At 46.2% G+C, this 23549-nt stretch overlaps 1 long non-coding RNA gene across 1 annotated transcript; it reads right to left on the bottom strand.

Annotated features, from left to right (window-relative positions):
* Positions 1–1006: 1006 nt before the first annotated feature.
* LOC141153459 (uncharacterized) lies at positions 1007–9072 on the bottom strand. The gene is made up of 3 exons (XR_012247309.1): positions 8969–9072; positions 8593–8686; positions 1007–5700 (listed from the first exon to the last, which is right to left on the bottom strand). It is a non-coding gene; the product is annotated as an uncharacterized lncRNA (long non-coding RNA).
* Positions 9073–23549: the final 14477 nt, after the last annotated feature.

Here is a 23549-nt window from a genome sequence, read left to right as displayed (position 1 = left end):
GTGGTCTGAGTTTCTGCCACTTGCTGAATTTGCTCTTAACAACCATACATCCTCTTCTGCTGGGTGTTCGCCTTTTTTTTGTTGTTCTGGGAGACATCCGTCTTTTGGGTCATTCTCCAAATTGGTTTCGGCTGTGCCTGAGGAGGAGAGTTTTTCTGGTGATTTGGAGAGAGTTTGGACGGATGTGCGTGGTAATCTTCAGGAGGCTAACAAAAAATCTAAGAGGTACTTTGATAGGAAACGGCAAGAGGTTTTGTTTGCTGTTGGTGACATGGTTTGGTTGTCCTCTAAGAATCTGCGATTGAGGATTCCTTCTAAAAAATTGGGTCCCAAGTTAGTAGGGCCCTTTAAGGTGCTTCAGATAGTTAACCAATCTGCTGTTAGGTTGGAGGTTCCTACGTCCTGGAAGATTAACCCGGTGTTTCATGTTTCTCTGTTGAAAAAAGCTGATGTGTCTGATGGTGACGCCTCTGCCACTGTTCCTCCGGTGGTGGAGGACGGGGAATATGAAATTTCCCGCATCCTAAATTCTAGACGGTATAGAGGGAGTTTGCAGTATCTCGTCGCTTGGAAGGGTTTCGGACCTGAGGATAACTCATGGGTGAGGGCAGATGATGTTTCTGCTTCCAGACTTGTCAGAGCGTTTCACAGGAGGTTTCCTGGTAAGCCTGGGCCTAGGGGATCCGGAGGATCCTCTTAGAAGAGGGGGTACTGTTAGAACTCTCCTGTTAGTTTTTTTTTAGTTTGCTGGTCACATGACCATTTTTGCCTATTTAATCCGGCTCCGCCCTCCTGGTCTTGCTAGACTTCATTGTATTTACTACTCTTGAGCTAGCTTGGTGCTCTGTTGCCGTTCTCTGTTAGTTTTGCTAGGTCTTCTGACCTCTATGCTTTTTGTTGTGTGTTTGTCTTTGACTGCTACTATTTCTGCTAGGAGGTGTCCAAACTTATCCCAGTCCCTAGTTCTTGTAGGGATCCCTCCCTCACATCTATAGGTCTTCGTTCAGACTAGCCGAGGACTTTAGCGGGTCTGATCGCAGGATCAGGTTCCCCGTTACATCGTAGGGATCTAGTTTAGTTCTATTGTAGGGACAGTTCTCCTGTCTTTCCTTAGTCCCTGTAGCAGATCATAACAAAGGCAACCCTCATGGGACAGTCCTAACTCTAATATTAAAAACCTTACCATTTGTCAAGTGACATACATATGGACAAGGGCAGAGAGACTGGATCCCTATTATAAGCATAGACCCGGGGCAGAATGAGCTATTCAGCTCAGACAGAGGGCAGCCACACCCTTTTATATGCACTAAAGCACACTAAGGTACAAAGAAAAAAACCTGAAGGTCTGAACTGAAACGTAATTGACGTGCATGTAAAATGTAAATGCATGTTCACACAAGGCAAAGGAAAATGTATCAGACCACCAATTGTCTTTGGTCAATTCATTATGTTTATTATATTCTTCCCTGAGTTTCCTAATGTCTTCCATTTTAGTCTTTAACCGTATGGTAGAGTCGGGATCAATATAGTGACAACAGGCTGGGCCTATAACCTGACACATCCCTCCTTGAGCTGCTGTCAAATAGTCTAGCATTAAAGTATATTGATTGGCCACTATGATAAGCTGATTCTGCACCGCAACAGTAGTATTAATTACTTCCAAAATATTCCAAATCTGGTCATCTAAGTAATCAGTGACTTCCACTAATTTGTCCCACATTTGTGTTACCATAGGGTGGAGGAAGACAGTACTGGCTATCTTATTGGGTATACTCATTTGAACTAAATGAGGTCTTCCTGATGGGCGTGGGGTGTTGGCACATTTATAAATGGTATGAAGAGGGATGGCTCTCATATCTACTTTACTATGGGGAATAAGATAAGTGGCTGGAGTTAGCCGAGCCAACGTACAAGTCCCCCCTACTCCGACTGGGAGCCATTTGTACGCATTATTCCCACAGAGCCAATATGTGGCTGATGGCAGGTCCCATAAAGCAGAGTGCTGTAATACTAATTTATGTACCAAATCGATAAAAACAGTGTTATTTGATAACATACACCATGAAGACATTTGTCCCAGGGGGCTACAATATCCAACATCCGAATTGCCACATGTTGGATCACTAGGCTTATATTCAGAAAATTAATGTTTTACTGCTGTTGGGGTTGTCAGGAGCACTTGATATGGTCCGTCATACAGTGGTTTTAGTCCGTGTTTCCGAACATGCTTCTTCACATACACATAATCTCCAGGTCTGAGGGTATGACAACCTTCTGCATCAGCTGGATCTGGAATAGAAGATGATACTAACGCATGGGTGTTAGTTAAAGCTTTGGCAAGCTGAATCACATATTGCACAACATGATCTGTTTCTTCTGATAATTGTTGTGGGGTAAATCTAGCTATGGCTGGTTGTGACCCAAATAGTATCTCATAGGGTGACAGTTTGTGTTTCCCTATGGCGGTGGTGGTGCGTATGTGATATAGTGCAATGGGAAGGAGCTCAGGCCACTGGGCTGTATTCTCCTGCATCATTTTGGTTAATTGCCTTTTCAGTGTGCCATTCAATCTCTCCACCTTCTGTTCATCCGATCATGGTATTTCTTGATATACGCATGAGGAAAAGGCTGGTCCTTGATCACTTTCGATGACTTCTGAGACTCCATACCGGCGAACAACTTTAGAGACCAGCTTCTTGGCAGTGGTAAGGTTGCAGCCTCGACCAATGTATCTTCACTTGTGACAACATATCCAGTATGAAACCTGCCAGAGGTGTCAACATATCTGGATCCATCCGTATATAACGTAAGTTCTGGGTCATCGAAGGGTACTTCCCCCACTAGAACAAGTGGAGTTGACTCAGCAGTAATTTGTTCCAGACAATCATGCGGTGGAGCCTCTTTCCCCTCTCCTTCAGGTGCTGGTAGCAGGGTGGCCAGGGTTGATGGTGGTGCACCGGTGTAACTTCACATTTTCTGGCAAAATCAACGAACACTGCAGCCGCAGGTGTCTCTGTGTGGACAGATGTTTAGGTTGCTGTAAAGCCAGAACAGCCGCAATATCGTGCATAAATGTGAGTCTCATGTCCAAGGATGATGTCCGCCGTTTTCTTAAGTAACTGCTGTGTGGCGTGACCCGCTCGTAGACAGCTGGGGGAGGCCCTGGCTACCGGGTCCAGATGCGCTGAGTAATACCCGACTGGGCGCTGCTTTGTACAGTGTTTCTGCATGAGTACTCTGGCTGCATGCCCTCCCGTCTCAGAGACATACAAATGGAAAGGTTGAGCATAGTCCGGATTTCCAAGGGCAGGGGCTGTCATTATCCTTGACTTTAGTTGCTCAAAGGCTTGTTGCAGCAGTTCTTGGTGGTCCTTGTTGTTTACTTCAGCCAGAGTGTCTTCTTTTAGTGCATCATATAGGGGTTGCATCAGACGCGTCTGGGATCCATTGTCTGCAATATGTACATAGTCCAAGGAACCGTTGCAGCTCTATGGGATCTTTTGGGAATGGTAGCAGATGGCCATCTTCCTTTCTTCTGTGAGATGTCTGGCACCCTGAGTAAGGCAGTGGCCTAAGAAGACCACTTGACCGAGGCAGAACTGAAGTTTCGAGGCTGAGACTCGACAATTCAGTTTTGCTAGATGCTTGAGGAGGCTAACACTGGCCCTTATGGACACCTGCTCCGTGGGGACACACAAAAGATCATCCACGTATTGTAATAGTACTACCTCAGAGTTGTCCAGCTGCCACGGCAGCAGACAGCTAGACATGTTCTTTGCAAACTGATTAGGCAAAGATACCGATGGAAATAAATGGCAGGGCTAGGGTTGGGACCGCATGAAGCTGTGATGCGTATGCTATGGTGTTTTGAATTGTTTCTGTAAGCAGGTGTTGTGACCTGGGAACATCCAGGGGATAATATTTTGGTCCCACCGTTTGTATATCATACTGACATGATGATCTTCATCATACACATTCCGGGTGTAGTGTGTATTGCTGCCTGTATTCCGGGTGTGCCAAGATGGCCGCCACCAGAAGGAAGCACACTACAGGAAGGGTGTGCCAAGATGGCCGCCACCAAAGGGACATCTGGTCAGAGGCCAGAGGTGATGCAATGGGTGTAGCAACATGGCCGCTGCAGGAAGGGTTGGAACTTTGGGCGGACATATGTATAACAGATGAGGATGGGGCACTAGGAGTGGCTTGGGTAGTAGCGAGGGGTGGGCCTCCTGGACGGGGCACGTGAAATGCAACACAATAATCTGCTGACTGCAATTAGTACAGGTCCACCCCCCTCCCGTCCGCCATTATCGGGCGGTGGCTGGAGAGCAGTATCTTTGTGATACACATAACATGGCATCTTTCCCTTATTGTCTGTATTTTCTTCCTCCATCCACCCTTCTTTGACAAATTCTCTGCTGTTCTATACCAAGCCAAAGCTATTTGTAACAATCCTTTATCTTCTAACTTGCTCTTTTTCTTCTTCATAATTAACCGGCCCTTATCTGGTAGCTCGCATATTTTAGTTAAGTGTTTAAGTTTCTGCACATACTTTTTCCCTTCTTTCAACAAACTCAGCGCAGCCTTTTTTTCACATGTATGCACTTTCCAACAAGCCATTTATCTATCTCGTACTGTAATCTACCCACCCGGGTACGACCCACACAATGACATTACTCTTTTGGTTTTCTCTACATATTTCCTTCCTTCTATTTCAAGATACCCTTCATCACAAATCTCATGTGCAACTTTCCTAAACTTTTCAGTGTCTTCCAACAATCCACAGTCAACTAATCTTCCCCTATTCTGATGAATTCCTTCGTCCCACAATGCAGGCTTAAGTCTGCCTTTCACGGGAAAGTTTAACACCTTAAACACTTTTGGTGCATTCTTAAATGATCTTTTCCCTTCTCGACTGATCATGATAGTCATCACGTCCTCATCCTCCTGCGGGGGAGACAATTTCTTTCTGCTCCACGGAAACATTGATTAATCACTACTGCCACCTCTCAACCAACAAAGATCCTTAATTTTGTGCACAGCACAAGTCCGGCCGGACCTCATCTGCTGTTCCACTGACTTCACCTCACCCCCTCCCGTCGGGGGAGTCTCGAACGGCACAGATGAAAGGAGGAGAACTCTCGTCCGCAGCTCTCCGGACACTAGATATATGTATCTGTGTGCGTGTCCTACCCAATCTTCGATCATCTGCCGTGACTGAACCTAACAGTGTTCAGTCTCCTAAAGATCTTTGTCAGAAGTTAAGGAAGATTCACACAATATTCACTTGTCATTCCGAGGTGATACTGCTTTAAAAGTTATCAATATCAGACCCCTAATGAGACTACACCCCTATAGTCTCACCTCTGACTATATCCAACCAAGACGTCCGGAGATACTGCAAACAACCACGCACCACGTGGAAACCACGCCAAACGGTCAGTATCACTAGTAAAGAACTCGCGCACTTACCGTGGCTTTTTGTGGGGGATGATCAGTCCCAATTCCAGTGGGGGAGGCTGAAAGCAAGTCTCTCTTTGTGGACGTCCAGAGGTGGTGGGGCGTCCCTGGTTAGGGATCCGAGTCACGGCACCAAGCTGTTGAGGGAGGGCACCAACGTCCCTTCACGGTTGACCAAGTGAATGTCAAATTATTATGTTGATTGCGCAATCCAACAGAAAACCAGACGGAGGCAGTGCTCTGTATGGGAGGATTCAGAGAATCTCTAATCTCGCTTATTTCTACTTAGCATTTTATATTGTTTTGAGTTTATCAATGGCCAATCACCTACAGCCATACTACAGGCTTGAACCAATGTTAGTATAATTATTACGGAAATACACATATGGTCATATTATCGTTAGTTCCTTGCATGGTGGAAATTTACAAGGTCAATCCTGGCCTAGACTAGTTAGATAACAGGAGCAGGGTGTCTGACAAAATGTTCTTGTGAGAAAAAGTTAGTGTGAGAAAGTTCCATGTAAAGCATGAGAAAAGAAGGAAAGAAGTATGTTATGCAAGGAGTGATAATAACATGATTTTGAAACAAGCAGACAAAATGGAGTTGCTATAGCATGAGTATCAATATGTCCTTTACACTATCAGGTACTGCAGCTCAGATTACATTCACCTGTATAGGAGCTGAGCTGCAGTACTGGAGAATGGTCATGATCTATGGAGCTGGGGGAATCTGCAACAGCAGATCCTGGAGGGGAGGGGGAGGTATCAGGTATCAGATCCCAACCAATCTGATAATATCCCCGATTCATCAAACAGTTTTTACCGAAATTCTGATTTAAAATTGTATGAAATTTTGGAGTTTTTACACGTCTTGGTCAGCATAGACAACTTTTTGAAAAGTGGAAAGAGCTCTTCCGGACAGAAGCACGGCATAGCAAATTCATTGTAATCAACACCACAAAAATGCACTGGAGAAACATTTCCGGTGGTGTTGCACAACAGCTGAAAGATGCAAAAATTTTCTTTAACAAGCGTACGCCTCTTAATAAGTTTGTTGCATTTTACTTCAGCGCGCTCTTCATCAAGAATGGCGTGCAAAATGCAGGATTTGATGAATCGAGGCCATTGTCTCCCAACTTTCTATGGACCCTGAATGGCATTTACATCTGCATGGCAATCTTATGCATCATTGTTTAAGATCTGTAAGTGACGACTGTGATAGGAGAATGTAGTGTTCAGTAGCGTAGCTACCGGGGGGGAGGCAGAGGGGGCGATGACCCCGGACTCTGCGCTCTCAGGGGCCCACCCGGAGCTACGCTACTGTAACTGTATCGGCGTGCGCAGCAAGCCCATACAGCTACACTCCGGGGCAGAGCAGGGAGACTCGATGACCCTGGCCTGCCCAGCGGCTGCTATGGGGCCCTTGAGCAGGAGGGGGGGGCCCCCGGTGCCAGCATCGGGGCCCCCCGCCCGTCACCGCAAGCTCAGTGATGAGAGAGCTCCTTCTTCCATCAATCCCCCTCTGCGTCTGACGTCACTAACGTCATCACTTGGCGCCTGGCCCGCTGTGCTGAAGATGTGCGGGTGCTCGGAGCAGTGGGGGAACGAGGAGGAGAGGTAAGCATTGTGTTTATTTATTTTTTCTATTGGAGGTATTAGTATGTTAGAGACTTTGCCTATGGGGGGGATTATACTATACACGCTGCCTATGGGGGGGATTATACTATATACGCTGCCTATGGGGGGGATTATACTATATACTCTGCCTATGGGGAGGTGGATTATTCTATATACTCTGCCTACGGGGGGTGGATTATTATATATACTCTGCCTACGGGGGGGGGGGGGCTATATATTCTGCCTATGGGGAGGATTATACTATTTGAAGCACTATCAGGCGCGTTATACTATATGTAGGCTATTTATACAGTGTGGGAGATAATGTGGGGTCTTTGCACAGTGTTGGGGCCATCATACAGTGTGGGAGATAATTTGGGGTCTTTGCACAGTGTTGGGGCCATCATACAATGTGGGAGATAATGTGGGGTCTTTGCACAGTGTGGGGGCCATCATACAGTGTGGGAGACATCAGTTTGTAGGCTACTAAGGGCTCTGTATACTGTGTGGGGGGTACTATACAGTGAAGGGGAATTATACTGTGTACAAGAGAGCATCATACTGTGTATAGGGGAGCTGTACATGGGGGGAGACTCAGGACATTATTAAATGTTAAGTGAGCACTTATCGTTATAAGGGAACTCAGGTTATTATGACTGTCAAAGGGGCACATAGAGGGCACTATTACTTACTAGGGTGCAAAATGTGGGTTCTGTTTTCTAGGACACTTGCAGACATTACTATATTCTAGAGGGTTGCTTTACCATTTAGAGGGCACACAGCAGGTGCAGCAATAGGGACACATACGGCAACAGCGGCTCAGTATTGGATTATCAGGATGAGGGGTTTGTGCAGGTTGGGAATAGATGGGGACGATGCGTGAAATGTAAGGAGTCAAATGTGTCTTTGTTGTGATCTCTGCAGACCTGAGACTCTGAGTCCTAGATGGAGAAGTCGTCGTGTCGGTCTGGGCCAGATGGAAAAGAACAATTTAAATCAGAAAGAACGTCAGCTGTAAGTTACTATATATAACTGCTCTGTGATCTCTTAAATGCCAGGCATGCAGAACATATATCAATATATGTCACCATATGGCGGTAATATCCGTGCTGGTCTTTGTATAGAGATTATTTTCAGTAACAGCGCGGTCATCTGTTGAGGTTCTCCTACATCCACTATCTGGGTGCGTCACCATAGCTGTAATCAGGGTTATCTGGTTAGGGGCCCACTCAGAAGTTTCACCCCCCACCCCCTGAACCAAAACCCTAGCTACGCCTCTGGTAGTGTTATTACATTTCATAAAGATGGAGATCATCACTGTTCTGCATCACATCACCCCAGATAACAGAGATCGTCCACATGAAGCCGGGGGCAGAATACGACTTCTAGTCATTTATGCAGTGAGACCGTTGTCATAGGATGTAACAGTTGTATATTGCAATAAACACTTCTATGTACCCAGGAGTTCCTGCTCAGTGACAGTAAGAGCCAAGAGACTGATTAACTGCGCTTTACCTTACGAATGACTCAGTGCCAATGCCAGGGGCTCCCTGTGCCCTTTCAACATCGTCATACTTTGCCAACCTGTGCTTGCTCTGCTCCATGTGAACTGAAAAGGAAACATTAAGAAATTACCGTAAAGTTGATCTCTATTAAAAAAAAAATATATATTATTATTATTTTGCTTGGAAGATATTCTGACCACAGCCCCCTCCTAAGAAGTCTTGAAGTGTAGAGACTTGCAGCATAAACGGAAACCCCATGTTCTGTAACCCTTGATAAACAGCAAGGAAAGTATTTTTAATGACTTGGCGTTGAAGATCTACTGCAATGGAAGAAGCAGACAGGAAGATCTGCAGATGTGCTGCCCAAACAACATTAGATTATTTACCTAGGTCACCGCATTTCTTAGGACTGTTGTGCTGCAATCAGTGTGGGGGATTGTACCTGGGTCTTATCCGCTCACATCCCTTATATTTTTGGTAGTTGGTGGCTTCTCTCTCCACCATTCATGTGCACATATGTATCTTTACTACCTCTTGCTGCCCCCTAGTGTACACACAGTGCAGCCATCTAACAAGTCATCCCGGAGGTCCCTCCTTGTTTTATCTCTTCTAGTGAGTGTCTTATCTCTTGTGTGGATTAAATCACCAGACAATTTTCCTCCCATTTTTCTCTTTTCAGCAGCCATAATTTTGTTTTATTTATTGACGTGGCTGCATGATGCTTTGTTTTATGCAGTACAAATTGTATTATTTTTTTGGTGATGTTTTGGGGATATATTTATATAATTTAGATAAGTATTCCTCGTGAGGCAAATATAGAAAAAAATAAATTTTTGGTTTAGCTTTTTTTTTTATTAATATTTTTTTCAGCTCATGTTTTACAACAAATATCCTGTTATATATATATATATATATATATATATATATATATATATATATATATATATATATACTGCAAGGAGTTTGTATGTTCTCCCCGTGTTTGCGTGGGTTTCCTCCGGGTTTTCCGGTTTCCTCCCACACGCCAAAGACATACTGATATAGGGAATTTAGATTTTGAGCCCCAATGGGGACAGTGCCCATAATGTCTGTAAAGTGCTGTAGAATCAATGGCGCTATATAAGTGACTAAAATAAATAAATAAAATATATGTATTTATTCTCCAGATTATTATGGTCAAGTAGATACCCAATAGGTGGAGATTTTTCATTATAGGTTTGTAATAAAATGTAATATAATGTAATAAAATTTTGTATATTTAATTTTATTTTTTTTTTGTCATGAGAACTTTTTATCACTTATTTTTTTGCACATTGTTTGATTTTTTACATAATTTTTCCTGCAAGAGATCATGAAAGATTTGTGGGAAACCTTTTTTTTTCTCTTTTATTGTTCATTTTTTTCACCACTGTAACTGGGGCATCCATTGGAGCCACAGTAACAGAGGAAAAAAGCACTCTGCTGTGCCAGGCGTCACTGGCCGAGCTGATATGGGTCTATTAGGACAGAAGAAGAAGAGGACTCATAAATGCCCCCATTGAATAGGATCAGAGCTCTTTTCATTGTCTATGGGGCTTTGGGAGAAGGCAGAACGCAGGACTTGGCCATGTACGGCAGTCTATAAAGAATGAGAGTAGAGGTGGAGAGCACGCGTAGCTGGAAATTTTAAAGCCAAAATTTCTGTATCATTGGGGTTTCTAGGGTCTGACCCCCGATTGGTCCGCAATTTATCATCCATCTTTTGGGCATTTTCCACAGTAGCTGGACTTCCAGCTCTATCAGCTATCTCCATCAGTCTCATAGACAATTAATGGAGCGGACGTGAACATGTTCAACCTCTGCTTTCTTCTTCTACAGCACATGAAGGACCACCTCTCTCTTGTGAAGACAGACGCCTTTACTAAGGAGTACAACGATTTCTCATTCTTCCCACTGCAGTATCTGCCCTCGGTGCTTTTCTCGCTATCCACACAGTGATGCAGCCAGTTTGATCTGCTCGCCCTGAAAACTTACACACTTTCCTCCCTCTCCGCACTCTGAGCTGCTGTGTTGAACCTCCTCACGTTTGAATATTTTTTAATTCAGACTATTTAGAAAGTTGTTGAATTTTGCATTTAGGGAGCAAATAACAAAGAAAAAAGTTTGCATACGAGTCGTGTACAAAACTTTTTATTTTTTTTGTGAATTGAAATGATGGATAGCAGCATGAGCGGAGCTGCTGCTCTGTCTTGTTTACAACCTGCTCAGGTATTCTGGCTGGAGCGTTTTCAGACACTCCTCTGAATTCTATGTACTCTGTATAGTAATGTCTCCAAAGTAATGAAACTTTTAATACAGGGAAGGAAGACTGAAAACTATTTTCACCAGTGCAAATATGAGTCACGTTACTTTAATTAGTCCATGTGATTAAAAGCTCAAACATCCTCAGTGACAACAATGACATAATATGGAGGGCAGAGCGAGGCAGCATGGATGAAATAATGACCATACATTCTCCAAACCGGAAGCAGCAAGAAAGCAGAAGAAAGATGTTACCGAGAGAGGATGTAATTCCGGATCTGCCACTGTGACGCCACCAGCAGAATAGGGAGTTCAGCTCTGAAGTATAATAAGGATGAGGCCACATTCACACGTTCAGTATTTGGTCAGTATTTTACATCGGTATTTGTAAGCCAAAACCAGGAGTGGGTGAAAAATGCAGAAGTGGTGACGTGTTTCTATTCTACTTTTCCTCTGATTGTTCCACTCCTGATTTTGGCTTACAAATACTGATGTAAAATACTGACCAAGTACTGAACGTGTGAACGTGGCCTATAACTCGGGATCAGTACAGGATACATAGTGTAATGTATGTACACAGTGACTGCACCAGCAGAATAGTGAGTGCAGCTCTGGAGTAGAATACAGGATGTAACTCAGGATCAGTAATGTAATGTATGTACACAGTGACTGCACCTGCATAATAGTGAGTGCAGCTCCGGAGTATAATACAGGAGGTAACTCAGGACCAGTAATGTAATGTATGTACACAGTGACTGCACAAGCAGAATAGTGAGTGCAGCTCTGGAGTATAATACAGGAGGTAACTCAGGATCAGTAATGTAATGTATGTACACAGTGACTGCACCAGCAGAATAGTGAGTGCAGCTCTGGAGTATAATACAGGATGTAACTCAGGATCAGTAATGTAATGTATGTACACAGTGACTGCACCAGCAGAATAGTGAGTGCAGCTCTGGAGTATAATACAGGATGTAACTCAGGATCAGTAATGTATGTACACAGTGACTGCACCAGCAGAATAGTGAGTGCAGCTCTGGAGTATAATACAGGATGTAACTCAGGATCAGTAATGTAATGTATGTACACAGTGACTCCACCAGCAGAATAGTGAGTGCAGCTCTGGAGTATAATACAGGATGTAACTCAGGATCAGTAATGTAATGTATGTACACAGTGACTGCACCAGCAGAATAGTGAATGTAGCCCTGGAGTATAATACAGGATGTAACTCAGGATCAGTAATGTAATGTATGTACATAGTGACTGCACCAGCAGAATAGTGAGTGCAGCTCTGGAGTATAATACAGGATGTAACTCAGGATCAGTACAGGATCAGTAATGTATGTACACAGTGACTGCACCAACAGGATAGTGAGTGCAGCTCTAAAGTGTAATACAGGAGGTAACTCGGGATCAGTAATGTAATGTATGTAGACTGTGACTGCACCAGCAGAATAGTGAGTGCAGCTCTGGAGTATAATACAGGATGTAAATCAGGATCAGTAATGTAATGTATGTACATAGTGACTGCACCAGCAGAATAGTGAGTGCAGCTCTGGAGGTTAATACAACATGCAACATTGTAAGATTTTTGAGCTGGAGGTGATAGGGGGTGGCGAGAGCTTGGATGTGGGGTTTGAAGGACAGGGCAGAGTCAAGGGTTACTCCAAGGCAGCGGATTGCCGGTACAGGGGAAGTGTGATGTCCTTTATTGTGATAGAAAGGTCAGGTGGGGAAGATATGCGAGATGGGGGAAAGATGATGAGTTTAGTTTTGTCCACATTGAGCTTGAGGAAGCGGGAGGAGAAGAAGGAGGATATGGCTGCTAGACATGCTGGGTTTCTGGACAGCAGAGAGGTGACAGCTAGGCCAGAGAGGTAGATCTGGGTGTCATCAGCGTACAGATGTACATTGTTCCCCTTCTTCTCTCGCATCCACCTCAGTGGAGCATGGTCCGACACTAACCAGAACCTACTACCTAACATGTAATACCTCAGAGTGTCCGAAGCCCACTTGATGGCCAAACATTCTTTTTCCACTATGGAGTAGTTCTTCTCACATGTGGTCAGTTTCCGACTGAGGTACATTACAGGGTGTTCCTCTCCATTAATCTCCTGGGAAAAGACTGCTCCCAGCCCGACATCCGATGCGTCCATCTGGATCACAAACTCTTTGGAGAAGTTGGGCGCCACCACGACTGGCTGTTTACATAGGACCAGCTTTAGTTCCTGGAAGGCCACCTCAGCTTCCGGGGACCACTTAGCCATAGCCGACTTCGTCCCTTTCAGAAGATCCATCAGCGGAACTGCTATCAGGGTAAAGTTAGGGACAAATCTTCGATAGTAGCCCACAATGACTAGAAATACCCTGACCTGCTTCTTCGAGGGGGCTGTAGCCAGTTCAGGATCGTCTCGACTTTATTTATTTGTGGTTTTATTTCCCGTCTACCAACCACATAGCCCAGATACTTGGCTTCCTCCATCCCCATAGCACATTTCTTTGGGTTGATGGTAAAGCCCGAAGAGGTCATCTAGGTAGGCCGCTGCATACTTTTGGTGGGATGCTAAAGATCCGGTCCATGGTTCTCTAAAAAGTGTCCGGAGCTCCCTGCAACCCAAATTGCAACCTGACGTACTGATAACATCCGCCTGGCGTTGATAAGGCTGTCTTCTCCTTGGCATCTTTAGACAGGGGAAATTGCCAGTATCCTTTTGTGAGATCCTAGATGGTGATGTACTGAGCAGGTCCTAGCCTTTCAATAAGCTCATCTACCCTAGGCATTGGTTAGGCGTCGAACTTCAAGACCTAGTTCAGCTCCCTATAGTCGTTGCTAAACCGCCATTCTCCATCTGGTTTCGGCACTAAGACTATGGGACTGGACCAGCCACTCTTGGACTCTTCAATGACTCCCAGGCTAGGCATTCGCTTCACCTCCTTCAAGATCACCTCTCAGCAGGCTTCGGGAATCCGATACGGCTTCAAGTTTACCCGGACATGAGGCTCTGTAAGAACCTCATACTCTATGACCTGAGTACAACCGGGTAGTTCTGAGAATAGGTCTCTATTCCAATGTAGCTACTCTCTGCACTGTTGCTTTTGGGCACGTGACAGTGACTCTGCCACCGTGAGCTCTTTCACATCTGCGTCAGACTCAGCCACCAAACACGGAGCTTCCACGGGCTCCCTATCTCGCCATGGCTTAATCAAGTTGACATGGTACACTTGATAGGGCTTCCTTCTCCCTGGCTGATGGACTGTATAGTTGACCTCGTCAACGTTTTCAACTATTTCATAGGGGCCCTGCCACTTGGCCAGGAATTTGCTCTTCACTGTAGGTAGCAGCACCAGTACCCGATAACCAGGGTTGAAGTTTCTCACTCTCGCCGATCTATTGTACACCCTAGATTGTGCCTCTTGTGCTTTGAGGGGGTGTTTTTTCACGATGGGCATCACCTTGGCAATTCTCTCTTGCATCTGGGCCACGTGTTTGATTACACTCCTGTAGGGTGTAGACTCCACCTCCCAGGTCTCCTTTGCTACATCCAGGAGTCCACTGGGGTGCCGGCCATACAACAGCTCAAAAGGGGAGAATCCAGTAGAGGACTGTGGTACTTCTCTGATGGAGAAAAGAAAGTACGGCAGACGTCAGTCTCAGTCTCGGCCGTCCTTCTCTATGACCTTCTTTAACATGGCCCACAAGGTTTTTTTTAACCTTTCCACCAAGCCGTCCGTGTGTGGATGGTAGACTGAGGACCTTAGTTATGTGATTTGCAGAGTTTTTCACAACTCCCTCACCCCCTTTGACATAAATGGGGTCCCTTGATCCATTAGGATCTCCTTTGGCAAACCCGTTCTAGAAAAGATATGGACCAACTCCCGGGCTATACAATGGAGGAGGAGTTTTGTAGGGGTACAGCCTCCGGATACTGTGTCGCATAGTCTAGTACCACCAGGATATACTGATGCCCTCTGGCGGACTTAACCAGGGGCCCCCCTAGATCCATGGCTCAAATGGCACCTCTATGATAGGCAATGGCACTAAGGAAGTGAGCCACCGTGGAGGTCAGCTGGCCGATGGGATAGGACCTACAATAATTCACAATTTCTCTCTGACAACTGGGCCAATAGAACCTCTGGAGGATTCGTTCCTGTGTTTTTTCTACCCCCAGATGACCACCTAACACATGTGCATGGACCATGTCTAACACCTTATGCCTGTATGTCTTTGGCACCAGCAACTGCTCGACGAGCTGCCCTCTCACCTTGGTGACTCAGTATAGCAACTCCCCATTGAGGGCAAAATACAGGTTTCTGGTATCACCTCTCGGCTCTTGAGCAACACCGTTAAGTACAGACACATTATCAAATGTCCCTTTAAGAGTTAAATCCCTGAGTTGGGCAGTTCCAAAGTTTCCCTTGGATACCTCCAGCTCAGGGATGCTGCCTCATCCTCATCGCCCACAAACACACACATGGGAAACTTGTCCGTTACGGCCTGCGGCAAGGTTTCTTCAGGGGTGATCTGGCTGTCGTCCGAGCAACCAGGTGTCCCCGCTTTCCCCCACATGTCCCACAACAATGCAAAGTCCTGTCTGATTATTATCGGGTACAACAAGTCTTTAACGACCCCCACTTCCTGAGCTATGGTGCCACAGTCTGTGTTTACATCCACCCGGGCCACAGGATAGTTTTTAGCTTCCCCATGGATACAACGGACACCCACCACCTTCCCAGGAACCAGCGATGAGGGAGTGTGGCCCTTATCAGGGTCACCAAACTACCTGAGTCCAACAGTCCAGACACTTGCACCCTGTTTACAGACACCGAGCACGCCTGAGGGCCCTCGCCATGTTGAGGAACTGTGCTGCAGGCGGGGTAGGCCAAATAGGAGCAACCCCGGCCTATATTGCAGTCCAGTGGCTCAGAGTTCATGGGACACCGGGCGACTATATGGCCAGGGGCATGACACCTCCAACAGAGGAAGGAATGGGACTGATTACCCAGCTGTGATTCAGTGGCCTCTTGGGACTTTGGATGCCCACCCAGTGAGGATTTAGTCCCCTTCTTTTGGGAGCCATCCCCCCGTTGGGAACACCAGAAAGGTGACCTAAGCCCTGCTTGACCACTCAGAGAACCCTCTACCGCCTGGTACCTCTCCACTAGGCCCACCAGGTCATTTGCATGTTGGGGATCTCCCTGGGCAACCCAGGACTGAATCGGCTTTGGCAGAGAGTGTGAGCAAGGAGTCTGCTATAGATGTGTCTGCAGTGCATTGCCTTAAGTGTATTGCTTAAGTGTGAGAAATATGAATTATACCTGAGTAATATGATGCAGACAGACTGTACCTTGTCATCTGCCACCATCGCACTCTAATCCGCATCTCTGTTTATCCATTCCTCCTACAGGTATGTGACCCGGCTTTCCCATGGTGATATCTCCCTTCCTCTGCTTCTATATACACCTGGTATGTGACCCAGCTTTCCCATGCTGATCTCTCCCTTCCTCTGCTTCTATATACACCAGGTACGTGACCCAGCTTTCCCATGCTGATCTCTCCCTTCCTCTCCTTCTATATACACCTGGTATGTTTTTCAACTAACTACTACCCACCACTCTTTTTTATAACCTTGTTTACTTGGCCCTTGAATACCCTGCATCTGGCTTAGCCTTAATCAGCTGATCAAGATGAGCACAGACCACTCACCCTATGGTTCACAGCTGAATGCATTCTGTAGCCCATATATTGTGAGTAGGGAGTCTACTATAGAAGTGTCTGCAGTGCATTGCATTAAGTGTATTGCTTAAGTGTGAGGAATATGAATTATACCAGAACTGAACCTGAAGGGAACTAAAGAAAACTGGATACTTGGACACCCTCATAATCCTTCCCTTTTTACAACCACTCCTAATCCCTACACCCAGCAACAAACTCCTCATCTCTCCCTCAATTCTCCCTCATTCATCTCACCTTCTCCTCAGAGCTGTTCCTCAACATTCAATCCTGTGTCTCTAAGCACAGACAGCCACCTCATGCTCTCTCCTGCACCAACCTAACACTTTCTCTGCTCCTCCTCACTGCTGGTGACATCTCCCCAAATCCTGGCTCTCCTCACCACATCCCCATAATCACTTCCACCTCCTACCCACGATCTATCACAAACTCTCACAACCCTTCTAACCTTATACACATCCGCCCAGCCCCCGCGTCCCCAGCCCCACTAACAGGAGCTCTATGGAACGCTCGCTCCGTCTGCAACAAACTTTCCTACATCCATGATCTTTTCATCACTAAAAAACTTTCCTTCCTCGGCATCATCGAATCCTGGCTCACCCCCTCTGACACTGCCTCTCCAGATGCACTTTCATACGGTGGATTCCACCTTTCCCACCACCCCAGCGCCTCTTCCCTCTCCGCTCAGCCGAAGACTTTGCCTCATTCTTCAAGCAGAAGATTGACACCATCAGACAAAGCTTTTGCCTAAAGTCCCCACAGCCCCTCCTCACACCTACTCAATCCTCCTCCTCCAAAACCAGCTTCTCCACCATTACGGAAGATCAACTTTCCTCTTTACTCTCCAAATCACACCTCACCACCTGTGAACTTGACCAAATCTCATCCCACCTCATCCCCAACCTTACCACTATCTTCACCCCAACCCAAACCCACCTTTTCAACCTGTCACTAACAACTGGTGTCTTCCCATCATGCTACAAACATGCCTCGATCACACCCATCCTCAAAAAGCCCTCCCTTGACACACCCTCTCTGACTAGCTATCGCCCCATATCACTCCTCCCATACGCCTCAAAACTACTGGAACAACATGTCCACTTTGAACTGACCTCACATCTCTCCTCCTGCTCTCTCTTTGACCGCCTCCAAGCTGGCTTCCGACCGCACCATTCTACAGAAACTGCCCTGACTAAAGTCACCAACAACCTACTAACCGCCAAATCCAAGTGGCACTACTCTGTCCTCCTCCTCCTTGACCTGTCATCTGCCTTCAACACAGTGGACCATTCCCTCTTACTACAGATTCTCTCATCTCTTGACATCAAAGACTTAGCCCTATCTTGGATCTCCCCATATTTAACAAACAATGTCTCCAACTCACACACTACCTCCTCATCTCGCCCCCTATCTGTCGGTGTCCCCCAAGGTTCAGTCCTAGGACCCCTGCTCTTCTCCATCTACACCTTCGGCCTGGGACAACTCAGAGTCTCACAGCTTTCAGTATCACCTCTATGTTGACGACACACAGATCTACATCTCTGGACCCAATATCTCCTCCCTACTAACCAAAATCCCACAATGTCTGTCCGCTATCTCATCCTTCTTCTCAGCTAGATTTCTAAAACTTAACATGGATAAAACAGAATTCATCGTCTTTCCACCATCTCCTTCATCCCCCTCACCTGACCTATCAAAGTCAATGGCTGTCCACTCTCCCCATCCCTCAAGCTTGCTGCCTTGGGGTAACCCTGGACTCTGATCTCTCCTTCAAACCACATATCCAAGCCCTTTCCACTTCCTGCCGACTCCAACTCAAAAACATCTCCGGGATCCGCACATTCCTCAACCAGGAATCTGCAAAAACACTAGTGCACGCCCTCATCTCCCGCCTCGACTACTGCAACCTCCTGCTCTGTGCCTCCCCTCTCTCACACTCTCACACCCATCCAATCTATCCTAAACTCTACTGTCCGACTAATCCACCTGTCCCCACGCTATTCCTCAGTCTCTCCTCTCTGTCAATCCTTTCACTGACTCCCAATTGCCCAGAGACTCCAGTTCAAAACCCTAACCATGGAATACAAAGCCATCCACAACCTGTCTCCACTTTATATCTGTGACCTAGTCTCCCGGTACATACCTGCACGCAACCCACGATCCTCACAAGATCTCCTGCTCTATTCCCCTCTTATTTCCTCTTCCCACAATCGCATACAAGATTTCTCCCGTGTATCCCCCCTACTCTGGAATTCTCTACCCCAACACATCAGACTCTCGCCTACCATGGAAACCTTCAAAAGGAACCTGAAGACTCACCTCTTCTGACAAGCCTACAACCGGCGGTAACCATTGCTCCACCATACCGCTGCACGACCAGCTCTACCCCCACCTACTGTATCCTCACCCATCCTTTGTAGACTGTGAGCCCTCGCGGGCAGGGTCCTCGCTCCTCCTCTACCAGTCGCCGTCACGTTTTGTTAAAGATCATTGTAATTGTTTTTGTATGTATACCCCTTTTTTCACATGTAGAGTGCCATGGAATAAATGGCGCTATAAAAATAAATAATAAACCGATCCATGACCACTCTCTCGAACATCTGGGCTGGGGAACAAGTTTATGGCTGCAGCCATTTCTGGACTAGGTGCAGAAGGTCAAACATTTGTGACCAGGGAGGTTTGTCCCTGTGGAAGTCGCAGAGGTGGACTCGTCGTGCCCTGACTACCAGGGTTACGCCCAGCCACTCCATGATCTCAGCCTTAAGTTTGCTATACTCCTTAGCGTTTTGCAGTGTCAAATCAAAGTACGTCTTCTGTGGTTCCCTGGTCAGATTTGGCGCTAAAACCTCCACCCACTGCTCCGGTGGTAGTCTCTCACGGTATGTTCAGTATTGAGTAGAAGCCCCCTTTTGAGCTAGTACAGCCATGAGTCTCCTTGGGAATGATGCAACAAGTTTTTCTCACCTGGATTTGGGGATCCTCTGCCATTCTTCCTTTCAGATCCTCTCCAGTTCCGTCAGGTTGGATGGTGAATGTTGGTGGTCAGCCATTTTCAGGTCTCTCCAGAGATGCTCAATTGGGTTTAGGTCAGGGCTCTGGCTGGGCCAGTCAAGAATGGTAACAGAGTTGTTCTGAAGCCACTCCTTTGTTATTTTAGCTGTGTGCTTAGGGTCATTGTCTTGTTGGAAGGTGAACCTTCGGCCAAGGCTGAGGTCCAGAGCACTCTGGAAGAGGTTTTCATCCAGGATATCGCTGTACTTGGCCGCATTCATGTTTCCTTCAATTGCAACCAGTCGTCCTGTCCCTGCAGCTGAAAAACACCCTCATAGCATGATGCTGCCACCACCATGTTTCACTGTTGGGATTGTATTGGGCAGGTGATGAGTAGAGATGAGCGGTGTTCGACTAGAACTGTTCGCCAATCTCAAATTCGAGCTGTTTTGGGCGGTGTTCGAGTTGTTCGACGAACCCGAACGATTTGCAAAAAATTCGGCTGTTCGAGGTTATGTTCGATAACTGTTCGTACACCAAAAGCGTGTCCTGCATGGATTGTCTGCCACTCACTGTAATGCCACAGCCATGGTGGTTGTGGCATTACAGTGATTGCCCAAATCGATGGGAACAGTGCCAACAGTGAAACATGAAAAGCCGGCAATTCAGCAGCGGCATACACCTGTACCCGACAATTTAGAACCGAAAGAATAGAGCTTCACACATAGATTAGATAGATAGAAACATGTCAGCCACATATATACGAAGTACAGTGAAAGTGCTGGTTACTGTACTTGTCATTTAGCGTAAAGGATTTATCAAAAAAAATAATAGTGTTTTCATGCACCGTCTCTTTAAAAAAGCCGGCCGGCAATTCAGCAGCGGTACCCGACAATTTATAACAGACAGAATAGAGCTTCACACATAGATTAGATAGATAGAAACATGTCAGCCACATATATATGAAGTACAGTGATAGTGTAGTTACTGTACTTGTCATTTAGTATTAAAATAAAGGATTTATTATTAAAAAAATTGGCGTGGGGTTCCCCTTAATTTTAGGCTCTAGCGGAGGTTAAGCAGACGGCTGGGGCAGATGTTTGAAGCCTGGGAAGGGGGTAATACCCACGGAGCTTCCCAGGCTACTAATATCAGCCCCCAGCTGAATACATAGCCTTTACTAGCTATTAAAATGGGGGACCCCCCCAAAAAAATGACGTGGGGTCCCCCCTAATTTAATAGCTAGCAAAGGCTAGGCAGACAGCTGGGGGCTGATATTAATAGCCCAGGAAGGGAGCCATGAATATTGGCCCCCTCCCAGGCTAGAAACACCAGCCGTCAGCCGCCCCAGAAATGGCGCATTCATAGGATGCGCCAATTCTGGCACTTAGCCTCGCTCTTCCACGCTGCCCTGGTGCGGTGGCAGGGGGTAATAGGGTTGGGGTTGATGTCAGCTTATAATGCCAGCTGACATCAAGCCCAGGTTAGTAATGGAGAGGCGTCTATAAGACACCCCCATTACTAACCCCATAGTCAAAGTTAAAAAAAACACAAACACCCAGAATAAAGTCCTTTAATTGAAATAAAGACACAATCCTTTATTGTTCTAAATTAAACCATACTTACCGTCACGCCCATTCCAGCTGAAGCCAACGATCTCCTGCAATAAAAGAAAAATAATAAAGCAACATCATCCTTACCTTTCCATGGTTCCCACGACAGCTTCAGCTCTGCTACATCGAGATGACAGGCTGGACCGCAGCAGAACGCTGCCATCCAGCCTCTCATCCCGCAGACACTGAGAAGCGCAGGCTTGCTTGCGCTGCTCAGCGTCTCTCTGTGACGACATCCAGATGAGCCGAGTTCATGTCCAATGAACTCGGCTCACCTCATGCACGTCACTGACAGCGTGGGAAAATTCTCAAGCTGAAGCGCTGAGTGCAGGAGAATTTTCCCACGCTGTCAGTGACGTGCATAAGGTGAGCTCATGTCCAATGAACTCAGCTCACCTCCTGCACGTCACTGACAGCGTGGGAGAATTCTCCTGCAATCAGCGCTTCAGCGTGAGAATTTTCCCACGCTGTCAGTGACGTGAATGAGGTGAGCCGAGTTCATTGGACATGAACTCGGCTCATCTGGATGTCGTCACAGAGAGACGCTGAGCAGCGCAAGCAAGCCTGCGCTTCTCAGTGTCTGCGGGATGACAGGCTGGATGGCAGCGTTCTGCTGCGGTCCAGCCTGTCATCTCGATGTAGCAGAGCTGAAGCTGTCGTGGGAACCATGGAAAGGTAAGGATGAGGTTGCTTTATTATTTTTCTTTTATTGCAGGAGATCGTTGGCTTCAGCTGGAATGGGCGTGACGGTAAGTATGGTTTAATTTAGAACAATAAAGGACTGTGTCTTTATTTCAATTAAAGGACTTTATTCTGGGTGTTTGTGTTTTTTTTAACTTTGACTATGGGGTTAGTAATGGGGGTGTCTTATAGACGCCTCTCCATTACTAACCTGGGCTTGATGTCAGCTGGCATTATAAGCTGACATCAACCCCAACCCTATTACCCCCTGCCACCGCACCAGGGCAGCGTGGAAGAGCGAGGCTAAGTGCCAGAATTGGCGCATCCTATGAATGCGCCATTTCTGGGGCGGCTGACGGCTGGTGTTTCTAGCCTGGGAGGGGGCCAATATTCATGGCTCCCTTCCTGGGCTATTAATATCAGCCCCCAGCTGTCTGCCTAGCCTTTGCTAGCTATTAAATTAGGGGGGACCCCACGTCATTTTTTTTGGGGGGTCCCCCATTTTAATAGCTAGTAAAGGCTATGTATTCAGCTGGGGGCTGATATTAGTAGCCTGGGAAGCTCCGTGGGTATTACCCCCTTCCCAGGCTTCAAACATCTGCCCCAGCCGTCTGCTTAACCTCCGCTAGAGCCTAAAATTAAGGGGAACCCCACGCCAATTTTTTTAATAATAAATCCTTTATTTTAATACTAAATGACAAGTACAGTAACCAACACTATCACTGTACTTCATATATATGTGACTGACATGTTTCTATCTATCTAATCTATGTGTGATGCTCTATCTTTCTGTTCTAAATTGTCGGGTACCGCTGCTGAATTGCCGGCCGGCTTTTTTAAAGAGACAGTGCATGAAAACACTATTATTTTTTTAAATAAATCCTTTACACTAAATGACAAGTACAGTAAGCAACACTATCACTGTACTTATTATATATGTGACTGACATGTTTCTATCTATCTAATCTATGTGTGAAGCTCTATTCTTTCTGTTCTAAATTGTCGGGTACAGATGCTGAATTGCCGGCCGGCTTTTTTAAAGAGACGGTGCATGAAAACACTAATATTTTTTTTAATAAATCCTTTACACTAAATGACAAGTGCAGTAACCAACACTGTCACTGTGCTTCTTATATGTGTGACTGACATGTTTCTATCTATCTAATCTATGTGTGATGCTCTATTCCTTCTTGTCTAAATTGTCGGGTACCGGTGTATGCCGCTGCTGAATTTGCCGGCCGGCTTTTTTAAAGAGAGTGTCTTCTGAGCAGTTTGTCAGCTTTTGGACACCTTTGCAGGTGTTTTCTATGTGTTTCTATGTGTTTTTGTTTGCCTGCCATTGGTTTTAACGGTGTTCGACGGTGTTCTAAGGTGTTCGACGAACAGTTCCTCGAACATCCCGGTGTTCGACGAACCGAACCGAACCCGAACACTACGGGGGTGGCTCAACACTAGTGATGAGCAGTGCCTGGTTTTCTCCACACATACCGCTGAGAATTATCACCAAAAAGTTCTATCTTCGTATCATCAGACCAGAGAATCTTATTTCTCGCAGTCTGGGAGTCCTTCATGTTTTTGAGCAAACTCTATGCGGGCTTTCATATGTCTTGCACTGAGCAGAGGCTTCCGTCGGGCCACTCTGCCATAAATGCCCGACTGGTGGAGGGC

The sequence above is a fragment of the Phyllobates terribilis genome, unplaced genomic scaffold (assembly GCF_046119375.1).
Source record: "Phyllobates terribilis strain yellow unplaced genomic scaffold, ASM4611937v1 Scaffold_7__3_contigs__length_470593459, whole genome shotgun sequence".
NCBI lineage: Eukaryota > Metazoa > Chordata > Amphibia > Anura > Dendrobatidae > Phyllobates > Phyllobates terribilis.
Note: the sequence above shows the minus strand (reverse complement) of the source record. Positions and strands in the feature narration are given on the sequence as shown.